A 19995-nucleotide genomic window follows, 5' to 3' on the forward strand; every position below is an offset into this window, starting at 1 on the left:
TGCTTTCAAGATTGCACCTGCTCTTGTTGCTAAGATACTTGATGGAACCGTCTTTATATTTCATCAACAACGTGCCATGGGACAGAATCTAGGCTTGTCTCTTCTCACCGAAAGGATTTCTACTCAGTTATGCACTGAACTGTAAAGCAGCTGTCATTTGATGTAACCTAAGAGATGTAAACACTGCTTTTTCCTCCTTCTCTCCTACCTCCTTTTTTTTCATCTCCTTGGATGTTGCTCACTCATCCACTCTCCCTTTACCTCCGGCTGTCTCTGGGACCCAGCGATTAGAGTGCTGGGTGCTGTCCTGCTGATAAGGCTGAGAAACCTCCCTCCCTCTACCACCAATGGCTATGTCCTCAGGGTGCGGGGAAGAAAAAATGAGCCCAGGGTAATGTCCCCAACACCCCCCACCCCCAATCCTCGCCCCTTCTCGCCATTCAGCAAGTCATGGGTGGTGGATGAATACGCTGCCTTGTGCATCTCATGACTTTGAACAGATAGGCCTGCATTTTCATGGTGGATAAGAGGAGCTGGAAAAATGAGCAAAAGTAATGCAGCTCAGCTTATAAGAGTGTAACATCATGCATCAAAGGGCCCTTTTATGAGTGAAATTGTACATTCTGCAGAGTGTGTTTACAGTACCATCTGGTAGATTGTGTACACTTAGAACTGAAAATGTAAGACAAATGTTGGCGCTCACATGTGGGTAATTTCATGCCAAGAGAGCTGCTATTGTCTAAATGTCCATCCGGCTGCCATAATGGTGAGGATATAAACATATTCACTCACCAAGCACTTTATCATGAGCACAATACTAATACTGCAGGTACTCCCTGTGCTCTCAAACTGAATTCATTGTGGTATGGATTCCTCAAGGCGTTGGGAACGTTGCTTTGATCCATGTTGATAATCCTGCATCTTTGCAGATTTGCCAGCTTGCACATTCACAGAGCGAATCTCCCACTCTACCACATACCTGGATCCAGATCTAGTGTTGTGGTGTTATATATATTTTTTTCAAACCCAAAAACACACTCGAGTAGAAACTAGTAGAAAACCAATCCAGTCCAATGAGGTTGGAGAACTGGTGAAACTTAACTCACAACGAAGGAGCTCAACACAACGATCAAGGCTCAGCAGCACTCTCTTACAACCTGAGATAGAAGCCAACAACACTGTGTATATTTTGGTCAGGGAGCACATGTGGTTAGAAATAGGAGTGGAGGAAGCCATCTTTGTTACAGTGAAAAATCATCCCTCGACAGTGGAGGAGGTCTACTGCCTTCTACCACTTATCTCCCACCTGCATTGCCGTCGTTACAACCCTTCCCAGGAGAGTTAACAATCATCCACACTTGGCCTTATGTGACACCTACGGCTCTCATCTCTCATGACTGTTGTTACAAAGGCCAGAAGCACTAACGAATCAAGCAACATCAATGGCCTTGATAACAACCTCACAGAGGTTAAACACCTGAGACTTCCCACATGTCAGCCAGAGCTGAAGAAGCCTATTGGATGAGGGGTTAAAAGCCTTATGTACCTATTAACAAGTCAAATTGCCCAGGATCCAGCTCTTCTTGGGGAACCATCACCTGGTCGATTGAGAATCCAGAGACAACTGTTGACTGGGGCGCACATGATCAACAACAATTCTCAAATAGACAGTCACATTCAAACCATGAGAGACTGATGGTAAGGCTTGCAACCGTTGTAACGTTATCTGAGTTACTGGAGCCTTTCTGTCAGCTCCAATCAGTCCGGCCATTTTCCTCTGACCTCTCTCATCAGCAAGGCATTTATGTCCACACAGAACTACTGCTTGCAGAATGGTGGTTTTTTTTTTGTTTGTTTTCTGTACCATTCTGAGTAAAAGCTCTGGAGACTGTTGAAAATCCCAGGAGGCCGACAGATTCACAAACCAGCACCAACACTGACAGTCAGGCAGCAATCAAAGTCAGTGGGATTACACTGTCAGGTGAAGCTGTTGGTGTTTAGGCTGAGGGCGACAGAGCCATTGGTTGACATTACCAATAAAAACATGTATAATACTACCACATCATTAAATAGTGGTAAATAAAAGCAAAAATAGAGAGATTTGATGTTTTAATTTAGATATTTTGATGTATACAAGACTATCACTGATATAGAGGAGAGCCACCAAAATCTTTCCTTACTTTAGTTTGATGCATTACTAAGATCCTCCTGTATTATCACTTTTAATTGTAATTTTTGGTGTTTCACTACTTGTCTCAAAGTGAACAAAATATTAGACTTTGTGTATAAAGAATTCAGATTTGACACAAACTGAATGTACAGTCTGAAAGAACATCAAATAATTAAGTTAATAAAAAGCTGAAGTACTGATCTCCATTAAAACAAGGTCAAGTGGCTGTAGAGGGCTATTGCACTTGAACTGTTTGTATTTTGTTTCTGGTCAAGTATAACTGAGCAATTGTTAAACATAAATAAAACCATGAATTTACCGTAACAACAAAAATAGCACATGCCAAAGCAACATCTGCTGAGTGATGGATTAATAAGGAGACGAAAACCTAATCCTCAAGGTATTCTAAAGAAAAAGACTTGGCCTGGCTTATCTCTGGGGTCAAGGAAGGTCCACAGCCATTAATTTTAAATGAGTGGAATGGATTTGTGGTAATGGAAACCCAATGGCTCCAGACAGCATTGGGACTTGGTGGTGTGAAGATACCAAACAGCAGTGTGATAACCTGACCACTCAACTGTATGAAGTGGAAGAAGTCAAGAAACCGATTTGGGTTTTCTGCCCCCAACACACACTATGAAAGTCATACACGTAATGCATTAGAAATCTATTTGGAGTCATTCGTGTGTAGCAGAGCTGAGGACATAAGGTAAATTCTCTCTGTTGGTCAAAATACTATCAATCTAATTTAAGGCTCCTTATTGAACACAACAGCAACTGGTCATGCCTGTAAAACAACTAACCTCGCAGGGAGGAAAGAGCAACGTCAATTATGGACAATGGATGACGAAGTGTAAGGGTCAGGAGTTTTGGTATGGAGAACATAGATATCTCTGATATTTGTCGGTTGGGGGAAAAAATCCAGTTTCGGGTGTTAAGCTGCTCATACCCTATGTATTTAGACAGAGTGTGATAAAGTAGCCTCAGACATAACACTGATTTTCACAGCAACTGAGGAGTGTGGAGCTCATAAACACTGTCAGTTCCCACTCTGTGAAAAAAAACATACAAAACAAAAACACAGACAAAAACATATTTTTCCTGCTTTATTATTTTGTAGCCGTATCAAGATATAAGAATGAATATATTCACTTCACATGGATATAATTCACACCTTGTGAACTGCAAATGTGAAAAACAGTCTGAACAGTCTCAGCTTCATATGTTTCTGATATGCCACCATATGGTAGGCTGTTATGTAAGAAAGTTTTTGAAGCATTGTTTGGACAAGTTGTAAATGACAGGGAACCCCATTTACATTTTTCAAAATGAATGTGACCGAGACTAATGCTATTTAGAGTAAAGACTTGAGCGGTTTGATATTGAATAGATAATTGTCCTTATGACTCAGAACAGGGAAGACAAATGATTGACATGTGCAATGTATGGTGCTTCTTCACCTCTAAGTGAGGTTTTCAAATGCTAATTTAGAAAATTAGCCAGTCGTTTATCAGATTATACATGGCTGGTCCATACACAATGTTCAGGACGGTTCAGCAATCAGAATTTATTTGATACTGTAATAATTTAGATGCTGTGTCCATTTGTGAAATGTAGCTTTCTACCTTGCAAAATCCACGTGTACTAACAACTATCCTTGTTGTTCACCACAGCAAACCACCATCATATTTAATGGTTTATAGATTTTTTTTTCTTTCAAAAAAGAAGCCTTAACCATGGCAACCAGCTTAGTTGTGGGCATTTGATTTATATAACAGCTTGAAATGAGCAATAAATACCTACTAAGCAACTAGCTTACTTCCAATTTTTACCACTGGTCGCTAGAGTTACAGTCCATCCTGCCAGCATGCCCTTTTGTGTCCATTTGAAGTTGTTATTGGCATCGCTGAATGACCAAGACCTATACTGAGATAGAGATTGCACACCCTTTCCAGTCCTTTGGTAATTAGGGTATAATATATGTGATTTTATTTATTTTTTATTTTTTTGTAGGTGGGGTGGTAATGCAGGTGTTTTCCAGATTAAAATGCCCCACTTTGAGCGATGCGGCTTAGAGGCTATTACACCAGTACTCATTCGCTCCCACCTTGCTTTTTACTTAATTGAATCAGCCAGGCCCCATATCAGATATTCCTTAACGGAATACAGAAACCTATCCACCCTTTTCCTAATACCATTAGGGGAAGCAGGAGAGCAAGATGGATGCTTTAATCCTGCTGGTTCAGAGCACACAAAAGGAGAGTGTGCCCTGCAGTCAGACATTAGCCACAACATTCGCCGCTGAGCCACAATATTCTGCCGCGCAGAAGACTGTGCCCTGTCACTGTCTGACCGAAAGCTACAATAACAAGAGCTCATTTCCCGTGGACAACCTAGCATGTAAATAACAGAGACAGTAACTCATTGCACTGCTCGTTGCCGGGGTGGGCGGGGTGGGGTGGGTGGGGTAAATTACTTACTCCAACATGTTACAGTCGGCAGCACCTTATTTCCATGATGTCTACTACAGTATTTTATGAGTCCACGTGGGAAAGTATGTTTATGCCATCTGTTCATGAACCTGCCAGATATACAGGACTGCATCTCCAATTTGACACAATCGTGATGCAGATGAATGAGGTTTGGGCGAGCGTTCTGCTGCTGAGGTATTCTTATTTCCTAACCTATTTTCTGCTGTGTCAAACTGCGACTAAGCTAAGGTGAGGTCCATTATTTCTGGCCAGCTCAGGCACAAACTAATCCTCTTATTTGGGAGGTCAGCGCCAATCATTATACAGAGGGGTGCCATTACAGTGTACACTCCAGTGAGCTGCTTTTCCCCTTACATATATATATGACTCAAGGGACTGCTCTTACTCCCCTCTCTAATTTGATCCCTCCTACCTCTGCTTCTCAGCTCCCATCCTCCCTTTTTTTCTCTCTCTCTCAACTTTCCCATCTCTTATCAATGACCTTCTCAAGCCCCTCTTTGCTTTTTCATTTTTTCTTACTCTCCCACACTTTCTCTCTCACATCCCTCCTTTCCCACCCTCATTTTTTTTTCAGGATGCCCAGAGTGGCGTATAATTGAATCTGCAGAGAATGCATGAGCAGGAACAATTAGCTCAGTCACTCAGAATGTGGATATAGCTGTACAGTAGGATAAACAGAAAAAAAATGCAAGGAAAGCAGGATGATAAGCCCAAACTGTATGGGTGCCAGGACAAGAGAAACACACAGCTCACAAAGTACACACCATTTTGTTCCCACCACCCGCAGACAAAGATGGGATGATTTCATTTCTCATTGTGTGCATTGCCTTTGTTGTCATATTGTTCTAAGAGTAAACCACATCTAAGCAGGTTTCTGGAAAACCAAGACTAAGAGTCTGCTATCATGCCAGAAGCTCTGAGTGTATATCTCTCAGGCTAAAAGCAAATTGATATAAGTCCAAAGTTTGTTCCTAGCAATCGGTGTACTGTAGTTTGTCATTCCAAATGGAATCAGAGCAGTGGCGTCCCTCTCTTTCTTCAGAAATCTCTTGAAGACTCATCTCTCCTGAGAGCACCACCTCTCCTCTAACAGCCTGACAGTTATTTTCCAGATCTCTTTGCACTTATTGAACAAAGAGTACTTTATTCTTATGCCAACGTGCCCTGAACCTTACCTTTAGTGGTGTCCCTCACTTGTAAATTGTTTGGATTTAAGTATATGCCAAATGTGTAAAAGACAATAATATTCCAACTAAATTTAAACAAAATCCATCCAAAATTTTTACTCCCAACCAGAACTGTCAAGGTTTGATGGCACTAGATGAAAAGTCAGTTCAAAAAAGAAAAAAGTTTTCTGACAGTCTGTCCAACATTTCTCAATCCAGTTTGCCTAAAACTACAAGTGTACTTGTACGGTGAAAACGAAAGACAATGAATCACCAACATCAAGACAAATCATTCGCTGTTGAGCATAAATGACAATCCAACCAGCAGTTATTGAGATATTTCAATGTAGAATAAAGTGGTTGATCCAACTGACTGACGTTGCCATGCCCAGAGCCATACTGCTACTGTGGCAAAAAAGAAGAAGACTTGACTCATCAGACAACAGCAGCAAATGTATTGGATATAGGAATCCTTATTGTACTGCTTCATAAACAGCAGTTAATTTGTTTTTTATTGACTATATGGTTTAATTTCAAGATAAGAATGCCTTTATTAGCAGAGGTGTCTATATCCCACCAGTCACCACTGCAGAAGGGGAGGCAGCCCAGGCTGCAATCACACAGTGGTAAAACAGCCCCTTGGTTCTACTTAGGCCATTACGTAAGTGCAACAATGCCTAGCTCTGCAGAATTTATGAATATGTAAAAGAGGCGAAACAAAACGAGGCACTTTTCTTCCAGAGAAAACAAAAGTCGAGGAAAAGCTTCTCTTCAGTCCAAAAAAGTACATGTCCTGTTCTGTGTGGAGCTTACCCTAGCAAAGAAGGGCCATAAATACTTCATAAATACCAATTACCTCAAGAACCAGCCATGAAGAAAAGAGCAGCTATTTCAGCCAATTATGAGGCTTCTCACTCAAAGGGTGGAGAAAGACGACTCTTCCCTTTCAAGCCTTCCACTGAAAGGAGAAACCTCTGTCATGTTGCAGAGCTTCAATAATGTTTCCCTCCACCTTCATGTCAGGGATGAAAGGCCCCAAATGTCCTTTGAGTGAAACCCCCAGAGGACTTAACATGCATCAATAACATTTCCATCCTTGAAGATGTTTGAGGGGGACTACACATAATCTTCTCACAGACTTTGAGGTTCTGCTCACTTCCTGTGACTTTTATTTACCCCAGTCTCAAAGGTCCTTTCTCGCCATGCCAGAGATGGAGATAGAGGGAAAGAGAAAAGAAGAACAAAAGAAAAATAGAGCCACAGAAAAAGGCAGAGTCACAGAGCACATTGTGGTGAGTGTTGCCCGCTTAAAATAGGACAGCTGCCTCTTGAAGGAGCCATCATTCTTCATAGGGGTAGCCTGTCTTCATTTCCACCCTCGGCAAAGCACACAGGGCTTAACACACTTACGTCTGAGGATTTGCTGCACTTGAAGGTGGCAGCAATTCCCAAGACTACAGGGGGAGGGGACACTGTAAAACCACCCCGGAAAAAAAATAAATAAAATAAAATAAAATAAAATAAAAAAACAGCCAACTGCTTTAACAAGTTCAGCTGAGGCAATATCCTGACCTCTTCTTTTTGCCAGAGCAAACATCTGGTTCCCAAATAGGTGTCAGTGACTACTGTACATATGTCAAAGGTCAGCAAATTATATTTTAATATATTAATCAAGAATGGATGAACCCAACACCTACTTTTCACCAAAGAGGGTTTTTAGTATTTTTCCTTGGCTGACAATACCCAGGAAGAGAAAGCAGTAGATGACGTAAGATAAAAGTCTTCAGCCAAAGCTGAATTTAGGACAACCCAATTACACAGCATACATCTTAGACCAGTGACTCACCAGGAAGTCACTGAAGAGTCATTATCATTTCTCTTTTACTGTAAAAGTCTGCACAATATGGACCAAAAACCCCCCACAAAAAACTGCTGAACAAGAGTCTGTGGTGTATTCCCGGTCTTAAATGCCAATGCTAGCCATTCAAACAGAAAAAAAAACTAGCACACATTCAAAAACATGCTGTTAAATGTGGGTTATTTTTTACAGTATAAATAAATTATGAAGCAATCTGAGAGTAGATTTTGCATTGGCATCTTATATGTACATCCAAGCAGGAAGCCCTCTTGAATGAAGAAACCATGTTACATTTTCTAACAGTGTGCTTCTTACAGTGAATGTAACTTTTTCTTATGTGTGATTTTGTAAGTAAGTGTTCCATGAAGGAGATATTGAACGAGGGGCATGTGTGATCACATGTCGCTGCTAGCTTGCCCTCCTCATTTCTGACCATTCCTGAACATTTTGTGGGTCCATTACCTTTCAATACATCTGCAACCAACCACACACAACTCTGAGCCCCAAATGAAACCAGCTTTGATATCAAGTGGTAGGTTGAAAAATCCAGTCACACCGAGATGTTAAAAAATGCAGTTCTTTGAATTGCCTTGTAGACTGGCTCCACAATCGATTCAGTCCCTAAAAACTTTGATAGTTACATAAAGAGGAACTATGCAAGATTTCTTACCTTTATTAAGTTTAAATTATTAATTTATTAAACAGCTTTAGGGTAATTATGATGGTTATTGGGTAAATGGAGCCTCTCTGCCTTCCACCTAACATCTCTTGGCTGAAAACCAACCATGCAAGATCAGCACCTCCACAGCAGTGTCCCAGCTATGACACATAACCCGTAATCTCTTGTTTATGTTAAGACTACACAAATATACAAATCGTAACACATATATGATATAACATTATCTACCGCTCCACGGATTACCTTTTCTTCAGCTTCGTTGAAACCAGTGCATATGGCCAGGTAGGGGAGGGCATGGGGAGGGAGGGGGGTTAGCAAAACAGCAAACAAAGTGGCTGGACTTGCATGGTTCCCCTTTAAAGTTCCCATTTTTACAGCAGCAAAAAACTTGTGAACACCCATGGCACAAAGTGTTTTTTTGTAGCTTATTTCCTCCATCATTATCCCAAATATAGGGAAGGTCAATTTTTATATAACTCACCCATTTAAATTTTCATAAGGCTTCGAGTGCAGAATTGACGTCATGCCAAGTGACAGGTGGGTAAGCGTATGCTTGCTGCAAACTGCCACCTCTTTGGCCGTTTTGGGTTTAGACTTAGTCAATCATCAATCCATAAATCATTCATCCTGTGGCCCAAACCTTGTCCAGACAATACCTGAGACACTGTATCTTGAGTTGAGGGAGTTGGAGCTGCTCCAAAATTGAATCTTTAATTGTCAGCTTTTGCTGTTAAGTGGCCTCCCTCATGTTCAAATTAAGCTTATGACATTCAGCTACAAAGCAGTGATTAGGAAGAAAAGGTCGTCTGCATCATCTGGTCCCTCAAAATGACACAGTGAGTTATCTGCAGCTGAGCCGCGAAACACTGACAATCAAAACGCAGAGGAAGAATTATTTTTGCGAGCTAATTAAAGAACTTCATCGGGAGACACCTCACATCACCCACAGTGGCGGGAACAGAGAGGGATAACCAAGAATAAGAAATCCCTCACATGTGGCAACAGCTCAAATCAACTGACCGCCCACACACACACATCCTTTTCACCTGCGTTAACTGTGAACTTACTTCATCAAGAAGCTCAAAGAAACTTGGGATACTGAACCCAGAAACTGGAGCACTAATCTTTAATATTTGGGGATGGTGATCACTATGATATCTCTTCCAACCTGGCTGGCCAAAAAGTAGGACAGTTGAATGGTTGGGTCTTCAGAATCCAACGTCTCTTTGAAGAGAAGCGATATCTGTATCCCTACTTTGAGTAAGGCTAATTAGCTCATTGACATTTTGCCTTGTGGCACCTCCTGGCATAGAGTATATAGCTTTGAACCAAAAGAAAAAAGAAAAAAAACCTGGAACACTTTCTAGTTCCTCTCTCAGTTACACTTATTGCCCCTTAGTGTTGCAACAGAACCGATCGAAAAGTTAAGTTTTTATTCTATAGTGGTAAAATGACTGAAATCTTAACGTTTTCCAAACTGGCAGCCAAATGAAAATGAGGCCAGATAACAATGAGAGTGGAGTGTCAAAGAAAATAATAATACGACATGGTCTTAACCAACCCTTGAACACCATATTGCAAGGCAAATTACTGTCGAGATGACTGCACTGCCAGATGTGGCTCTCACACTGCAGCATCACAGGAGGAAAGTGCCGGCATATGCTCCACACTGAGGATAACTTAACTGGTACAGACCTCTGGTAAGCGGATTGAGAGAATTCCCTAAGCATATAACGGCCTACTTCATACAATATGGCGAGGGTATGCTTGGACTGCAATGATGAGCCAACACAGTCACATGATGGTCTGTGATAAATTAGCTGGGGATCTATGGTGCAATAAATTGTAGCAGATGAAGGGAGCACACAGCGAGTATAGTTTGATAGGACATGCTTCATCCTTCAACCGCACTTCCCATGATGCTACAGAGACCTGATTTGTCTTGGGCTGTTAGGAATGGCAATAATATTACACGTCTGACTACTTGGTCTCAACATGGGTGATTTAGCAGTATATTGTAGCTATTTTTTTTCTAAGTACTAAGAGCATTTGAAGACACTGCTCCATTCTGTTCAGGTCTTCAGAAATTCCCAAAACAGCTGAAAAAGAACTACAGGGTAGTGCCAATTGAAACTCTTGGGCCAGATACAAAACAAACTCATTAATGTTGGGTCCATCTCTGACTTCTCTGCTCTCTGGTGTGGGATCAATACGCCTGCGTCCTCAATTGCATTTGGTACCCAGGCAGAGTTGAACAGTAGACGACGTAGTCTCTAATTTACGAGTGAATGTATATTATCCCCCTTTTCCTTGGCCTGGGGTACTGTGGCCATTAGAGCTTTATGCACTGCACTGCAGCTTAAAGGGATAGTTCAACATTTTGGCAAATTGGCCCATTGCCATAATCGCTATAGTTATAGCAGTAGGTTCGTTACCTTTATTTGTCGGTGCAAGCTATTTTTAGAACGGCCGAGCGCAGCCAAGAGCTGCTCAGAGCTACGCTACGGAGGCTCATGGGATTTCTTGGTTTACCAAACGCATCAAATACACAATCCAACAACTCCAAAACACTCTCGTGGACAAGTTGTGACCTGCACATTCACCACGGTATGAGATAATAACGGAACGTTACGAGACAGAGTTGTTTTCGAGGTAAATACAGAGAATGCTTGCTGAAAAACTGTCCCTGAAGGCAACGCGCATCAGCGGTTTTGCATGAATTTAACTCTAAAACGACTCCGTCTCATAACGTTCCGTTACTATCTCATACCGTGGTGAATGTGCAGGTCATAACTTGTCCACAAGAGCGTTTTGGAGTTGTTGGATTGTGTATTTGATGAGTTTGATGAGGGAAACCAAGAAATCCCATTAGCCTCCATAGTTTAACTCTGAGCAGCTCGCCGCTTCTAAAAATAGCTTGCACTGACAATTAAAGGTAACAAACCTACTGCTAAAACTATAGCGATTATGGCAATTTGCCAAAATGTTGAACTATCCCTTTAGGAAAACACATACAAATACATGAGCAAATTCAGAAAGCAGCTTCATCAATTTGAGTAGCACAGACGACAACAAGTAGCGTTTCCAGGGGACATAAGCAAAGTGATAATCACAGCTGGAATATACTTGCATGGATGTATTATAATGCATGTATGCAGGACTTCACACTGAGTCACGGCTGCGTTTGTCCCAGTTGGAAACCCTCCAGACCCACCCAAGCCATATACATTTTGCACCAGTAACTCCCAGCCTTTACAGTACTCCATACGCTAACAGTCATTACAGCACAAGTGTTATTTTTTTCATCACAGAACTTCCACACGCTGTCTCTTCACGTTAACATCGGCTTTGTTGATTAATCTCCGTTCTAAGTGTTCTCGGTGGTCTCAAGGGCACGTCGGTGCTCGTCAGTCAGTTCAGAGCCTGCGTGCAATTAATCTCAACTGCATTTAGAGAAAGTTTAGTGTTTATTCATGGTAGACTGTTTATCCCCCCATTGCTGTGGCATGCTAATCAGCACTATGTCTACATTAACAAGGTTTGATGGTTTTAAAGGGTTTAGCAAGTTAAAATTGTCTTAATGTGTTTTTATTGAGTTTTTTTTTTGCAGCCAGTTTGAACAGAGAAGCACACAATCAATTAAATGCGCTTGCCTCAGATATGGTGCTATAGATTTATGCCACCATGAATCTATAACATCTAAGATCTATGGGGCCTGATGTATGCTGAGGTGCTCATGCATGCCAGCCTGTCATTCCCTTGGGTTTGAAGAACTCAATATGACTATTTATCTATTATATGTGTAACTTGTATCTATCCTTTTTCTTTTTTATTTCTGCATGGCTATAGTAGCTGTTTCTCAGCCAATCACTCTTACAATGCTAACATTTTTTTAAACTGCCATCCATGACCACAGCACCAGTCCTATTTCATTCAAAACAAGATTGGCTGCCATTCAGAGGTTTGGATCCAGGTTTATGATTAAAAAAAAACAAACCCAAAAAACAAAACACAATTGCTGTACAATCAATACTCTCTCAAATAAATGCGACAGAAATAATAATAAAAAGGCTTGAGTGGCTGTGGTCAAGCATTGATTTTTAATTTGCAGTATAACGCTACTGAAAAAGTCCCATCAAATAAGTTGTAGCCCACTCTCTGCTGACAAGTTGTTAACTGCGGACTCACTGGCAGAGATGACCAGATGTTTCACCTTCATATGAAATAAATAGATTTCTGCTAACTTGTTAACTGTGCGGCTTGTAGTGCTTGTGTTGGGCCGGTCATCAGTATAGCTTTTCAGTATAAGTCAATTAGAACTGTAAGTGTGTGTCTGGCTGAGTTTATCCGGCTGTCCGGTAATTTATTTTTTGCTCATGCTGATCACATAGACCGGTGACAGAGATGTTGACTGTAGGCACTTAGTGAGGAGCAGCAGCCAGAATGAGCAACACTGGCTGTCACAGAGGCTGCCAATCGAGGCTGTCCACACAGAGACTGCTGTACACCTGCCATTCTGGCATATTCTGCATCCTATAATTCAATTTACCACTCAAACCCATTCCAGAGCCTGTCACACATTTTTGCAGCCCAGAGGCAGTTGCATCAAGAAAGCCTGAAGGGTGTTGGTAGATACTGTGCACTATTAGGTGTGTTTGTGTGTTGAGGAAGAAAAAATAAAAATAAAACATAACCCTGTATATATTTTTTGTGTGAATCTATTCAAAGGCCTTGGTTTCATTAGAGAACAGATTAAAGGAGAAAGTCAATATCCAACAGCTTTGGGTTTAAAGCCCTACTTACAAAGGTATTAAGATTCCAGGAAGTGATAAAAACCATATGATTCCTGCTTCTTTTGTTTAAGGAGAAAAGAAACAGGAGTTGACTGCTGTAATTAGATACGACCTCCGTGGTTAGCTCACTGTTGATTCGAGTAAAGTTGTTCATTTATTACATTTTAACATTACTGTCCTTGTTGAGCGATTGGGTTTATTTGAAAATCTACATTATGAGACATCCAAGACTGCTCAAGGCAAATATGCACATTTAAAACAAATCACCCAAAATAAGAGCAGAGCAGTGCCTGGGGAGGCATTTGCATTGTGGTTTTGTGCGATAAGTGGGTACGGGAGGGAGCAGTCAACAAGGAGACGCTTGGGGGGAAAAAATCACTCTATCACTCAAAAGCTTCAATGACAGTTCAAGATGTCAACTAAATATCTACTTATAAACAATCAAACGTTTTGTAGCATGGCAGACCAAAGAATGTGCCATAGAAGACAAATGATGACTGGAATATAAATATTATAGACATGACAGACAAATGGAGTCAATAAAATAAAGCAGTTACCATGATGTGGTGATGTGATAAAAGTCAGGGAGTGGAGATTAGATTAGATTGGATTAAATTGGCTGTGTGGGTAATGTGAGTGTGTGTTTGGATGTTTGTATGAAAAGCAGTGATATGTATCTTCTGGTATAAAGGAATACAGGTATTACAGGTGTAGTGGGAGCAATGGGTAAATAGTGTGGATATTAAGTTGTGATATTAAAGATAGGGTGTAGTAGATTCTGTCTGATTATAAGACTAATACATATAATATATTATATACTGTGCAATATAATGCCATATGAACCAAGCTTTAATTTGTAGTTGTCTAGCTCTGAGCCACACCCAAGCCCTGAGGAGGACACTGGCTCATTGCAGGCCTTGTGTGTTGTTCTGCTTTGGACTGCTGCCAGACCATTTGGGAGGGGGTCTGTGCACTGAAGCGAGACATTCTTTGTTGTCTTTGTTTCTGTGTTTGCTATTTATTAAGAGGAAGGAGGGTAGACCCTGCCAACCCCAACCCCGCCCCTACTGGAGCCTTGCCATGATGCCAGAGAGCCAGCCGGGGAGACAGTGCCCATACCCACCCCAAAGACCCCCCGCAGCCAACCCAGAGCTGTTGTAATAGTTACGTCATTACCACCACACTGAGTGAAGATGATGAAGATACGTGAAAAAACAATTATACAGAATTATAAGACAGAGTCAACCTCGGTATCATAATGTAAGGTGAAAATAGTAAAAGAAAAGTGAGAGAGAAGAGAGAAAAAGGTGTGGGTGTATGAATTTGAGGGTGCATGTGTGGTTGTGTGTAGGTGTGTTGTACAGTATAATGTGCTATAGGCGTATGTATCCAAGCTGATATATGTGAGAATATTCTCATTCAGTGAGAAGATGCAGTATAAGCACTGATGAATTGACAACAACACAGTAGACCTACAGTATGGAAAATCTAAATGATGAAGATATAGACTTCAATAGGAAGACTGTCATCCAAGAGGATATTGAGGAACTATCAGGTCGCCTGAACTCATCTCTAATACTCCTCTCCTGGGGCCTGTTGTTCGAAACCTAGATAAGGGATTAAGCCAGGATATGTTGGTTATCCTGTCTGAATTTAGCCTCAACTCGGTTGTTCGAAAGCTGGATACCTTTATCCTGGTCAAGTTACTATGGTGATTTATTCTCTGCAGCTAGCCTGCTCCAGACCAGGCTAACAGCCAGGCTAAGTTGATTCTGTTGTCTTTATCTGTGAAGTCAGCAGTCACTCTGATCAGAAATCAATGTTTTATACAGTTATTCCATGTTCTTATGTACCCTACATATTGGCCTGATTTCTAAACAAACTAAATACATTTACAATAATCAAATAACATGAAACATTTACAATATTTATTAGGTTTTTTTTCTTTTCTTTTTTTCATAATTAGGGCTATTCATTTGCTTCTCACACTGAATCATTGCATCTGCCAGCGCTGCCTGTTTCTTCAAATGCAGGGCATAAAGATGTCTGACGGTTTGTGAAATCTGTAGCACAGAATTGTGCACACTGTTCTTGAGACAATACAAACTATTTTCGATATCTGTGACCCATCTATGATATTTTCTATGACCACTAGTAAAAAAAAAAAAAAAAAGCAAAATTAGCAATAGATTTATTTTTATTATTATAAAATATGTTACAAAATACAGTATATTGGCCGAATATTGGTTGAGGGAAGAAAACAAGAATACAATTGTTTGAGCAGGCACCTTCCAAATAATTTATACACCTCATTTGAACATTGTTATCGGCAATTTATTGAAGCATCAGACTGCATAATGTTCTTATATTTAATTAATTTTCACCTGTTGCACTTTTGGCCACTTCTATTTGTGCTGTATGAACTTTACTTTAGATGATAAGAGATGAGTGCAATGTATCAACTTCCACTACTCATCATTAAGGCAAAGTGCACAGCTGTTAATTTGTGAAAGGAACTTAAATTGTGATTATAATTTTGGATTAGGCTACTTCCACATTCAATCAGTCCGCAGTTGTCCGCTGCACTCTCTCTGAGCTTTACGACAGCAGTGGTGCTTTTTTTTTTTTTTTTCTAAGAGGTGTGTCACCTTACGTCAAGATCCGCTGTTGATTGGAGGAAAGTGGCCACACCTGTCCTCTCATCGGTGAATCTGTGATCAATCTCTGTGGTCTACTGACGAGAGAATTAGTTACACCTGGCTTGACAAAGCTGCTCCTTCTCAGCCTGGCTCGGCGTTCCAACAACCAATTAAGCCAGGATGGATTTATGAGACTTTGTCCAACCTGGCTTTTCCACTTATCCTGGATATCTTTATTCTACTTTCGAACAACGGGCCCCTGGACTCGAAATCACACAACAGTATAGAGGCAGAGTAAAAAGACTGAGCAACATACAATGATACAAAAGAATCATTATGCTCTAAGAGAAGGTGCAACCACAGATTGACAGCTTGCTTCAGGGCGACGTCAAAACGTGCAGGTCTTCAGTGAATGTGTTTTTTTATCTTCATGTGAAATTAATGTATTTATAGTCCACACACAATCCTTTCAATGCACGTCAGTCAACATTAGTCATATAGACCTCACAACATTATGCGAAAAGCATTAAGATGACAACTTCCTTCGTGCTGACAGCCCACAAGCACAAACACACAAACATGTTTGGCGACTTATATTGTTTAATAATATTATCATGCATGTCACACAGCATCATGAGCCCTAAATCAGAACGGCAAAGCCGGATGAAGGCATCAAAGCAAATTCAGTACACTGATGATGGTGGCACAAAATGCCTATTAAACCCTTTTTTAATTCAGCACACTGAACCAGCCGACTGACTAACTACGGTGTTCAGATGCACAGTGTGACTAATCCATATTAATCCAACATGACAGCAGGAATCTCTCCAAAATCAATATCTCTGATTGATTGCTGTCCAACTGGTATTGAAAGAGCTCATACTCTCAGAAAATGACCACCAACAAAACCAACATCATTTCGTCATATATCACAATAGACCCTATGAGTTCATGCGTAAGTGGTCTATTATTCCTACCATGAACAACCATTCCAGCCTCTTGAGAACAATTTGAGAATAATATAGGTTGTATTAACATCACAAAGCCGAGAATATGAGGTTTAGTGGCTTCTGCTTCACAACCTTTGTAGCCGATCACATGATTGTCTTCTCTGGGTTGAATCCTCCCCAAGGTGAATCACACACACACACACACCTCCCCCTGTTTAGCTGCCATTTCAGTGGCTTCCTTTAGGTCTCAATCTGACACCTGTCACATCTGTTTCCTGGCCTCCATGCTGTGGCGATAAGAAGAAGGCATTACAATTGTCATTTCACATTTTCACCCTCCATTTTTATCTGTTTCATGTCCATCGGCCAAAGTGAGTGCTCACACACTCCAAATAAATAAATAAAACAAACCAAAACACAATCCTGCTTCTACAGCTATCAAAGCTATCAATCAGCCATGGCTTGGGGCTAAAAAAAAGAGGGGGCTGTTCTGATGGATACATTTGCTATACCCCCAGTTCAATTTGTTTGGCAGCTGTGTAAAATGCAGGAGGTTTGGTGCACAAGCACATTGTACCAATCACTACCATTCAACTGGCAAAGCATGAAATGACAGTCAAGGCCGTTTGGGGGAACCTTATGTTTGCAGACACGGCAAGACAGAGATGCTCTGAAAACACCACCACACACAAATAATGACGGCTGAGATTTCAGCAGCGATGTGCAGACACTCCATTTGTCCTTTTGGATGTTTTGCATTATTATCAGCTGAGAGCTTGAGAGGTGTCTCAATGCAGGCTACATTATACTGAGCATAGTGAACACTTTACCCACTAAAGAGCTAATGACACAGTAAATATGATGGTGCGCCCATCTACACTGCATCACACTGCTAAGTCGGTGAAATAACTGCTGCAACCAAAGATGAGCTACACAATAAGGACTGAAGTTGAGTGTGTTCAGTGAGTACAACACACAACACCTATGTTGGACTGTAGCACAGAAAACTTGTGTTTGATATGTAGCCTACTTCCTACAGTACCAGGAGGACCCCTAGCTTTAACAAATTCCTAATTTAATCCCATAATTTCCAAATTCAACTATGTTTGCACAAAACAAGCCTAAAACCTTACCAAACCTTCAGTGATGCCATGGCAACACTACCATGAATTAATTTTACATTCCTCACTGGTTTTTGAATGCATGGCCAAATGATGTTGTCCTGCCACAAAGGTGTCAGATCAGAAAATATTTGCAGACACTTGCATAGAAAGTATACGGTTGTTAAATTTGCAGAATGAATTAGGGAATTATCCTTAAGGAACTAACCAAATAATCTTATAAATTGGATTCTGCAGATTTTGGTGATGCATGATAACTTGGTCATATCTTAAAGGTTATGTTCTCTATGACATAGTAGTCGCTATTGGGAGTTTAAGGACTGTTCTCTGCTAGACTGTGCTGCTTTTATTTTGTTCAACATTTTTGCTTCATTGCCAGTGCACAATACTGGATTGTGCAATGAAATACAGCCTCATCCATGACACAAGTTAACCTATATAATATAGGTTAACTAATAATTTATTCCACATGTTCTAAGATTTTCAAACTTTTCTTCTTCATGTGAATTGAGCAGCTGGGCTTTATTTTTGACTGACCATCTGCCTTATTGACCGGGGCCATGAAGACTGACAGCACAATAGCCAACTGCCCCAAAGACATGTGCTAACTCCTGTTCACTCCATTACCCCATCTGTTTTCCAACAACCTGTGTCAACGGCTGATGCGAATGTAAACGTGAGATCCCAAAAGCCGCCTCTTCTTAAACTTCTTCAGTCTGAAGGGGCTTATTTGCAAGAAATGCGACATCCATTGCCCCCCCCTTGGAGAGCTACCTGCCAGCAATCTCACTTTCTCCCATTGCCAAAGACATCTCCTGATGCGGCGCTGCCTGAAATACAGAAATAACATGCTGTCTCACAGGCCAACATGTGCCAGCAGTAAAGACAGTTAGATGGAAGACACAAGACTTTTTGACTTTTACATTTTTCCTTGAAACCTGTAATCTGGCCCGCTCACGATAGCCATGTCTGTGCTTGAGGCTAGACACAAGGGAAATAACTTTTGTTTTCATGTCAGCAGAAAACTATTTCAGATGACCCATTTGACAATTGGAGAAAATGTCTGGGCCCAGAGAGAAGCTCAGACTAAAGTGGCAAGTTTCAGAAAGAATAGGCTTGGTTATAAATAGAGAAATCCAGCCAGTTACTGTATGGTAATAATATGACTGTGCAGGTCACGCCACAAAATCTGCGAGAGCTTGGAGCTCATATCTCAGACTCAACTGTTATACTTTCTGCATCAGGAGAAAGCTGTCTAATGCTGATGAATATGGTTCACTTAAACACATGGTTCACTTAAAATCAATAGTTTTGGTAAAATCTCATGCTTTGGTTGGACTTTTTGCCTTTAAATAAACAGCAACAAGGCAGCAAAGTCTGGCAGCCAATCAAGACCGTCCCTTCCAAGATATTTTGGAGTGGTTGTTTGGCACCAGATTTTGATTGACAGCTTCTACGCCACCATAAAGGAGCTGGACCAAATGGGAAAACACAACACAGCTCCTTTGAGTTGCACCAAACACATTAGCTAACCATGAAGAGATCATGGCAAAGAAGGTGGGGATAGGAAATGGGAATGCACCTTCAAAAATTAGCAAGCTTCATTTTACAGTATGACGCTTATCGTCAGGAGGCAGAGCACGTTTCAACACACTTAAAAATAATGAGTTTTATTTTCCATGACTGTAACAGTTAGCTTAAACCACTGAGTGAACATGCTTCAGGAAAGTGGTCATTAAAGTATCGCCATTGACAGATCAGAGATACTGCACCTCGGGTAATTTGGATGATGTAAGAATGAAGCTTGATTAGACCAATTACTGTGTAGACAGTGTATCTGACTATTCCAAGTTAAATTGGTTGGTTAAATAAAGGTGAAATGGGTAAGAGTAGGATGACAATTAAGCTTGCTTTCTGTGTCTCAGGTTCAGGATCCTCCTAGACCTCTCCACGTGTTCAGCCAAGAAACAATTACTCTGTACTATTCAGTCCAAGTGGAGCTTAAGTTTTCAATTTCAGCTGCCCTCTTTGACCTCTGTGTGCCAGAAGATGCTCTAATATCCAACTCAGTGAAACTGGGTGAGGTGATTGAGTACATTTTTGGAGGTGTGAGACTCTGGTGCTTTG

The 19995-nt window shown here is 40.9% G+C and overlaps 1 protein-coding gene across 1 annotated transcript in view; it reads right to left on the reverse strand.

Annotated features, from left to right (window-relative positions):
- The window catches only part of cadm1a (cell adhesion molecule 1a), a 358139-nt gene that overhangs the window by 110742 nt on the left and 227402 nt on the right, over nt 1-19995 (reverse strand). The gene's annotated exons all lie outside the window — the stretch shown is intronic.

Source organism: Trachurus trachurus (assembly GCF_905171665.1).
Source record: "Trachurus trachurus genome assembly, chromosome: 14".
Classification (NCBI taxonomy): Eukaryota; Metazoa; Chordata; class Actinopteri; order Carangiformes; family Carangidae; genus Trachurus; species Trachurus trachurus.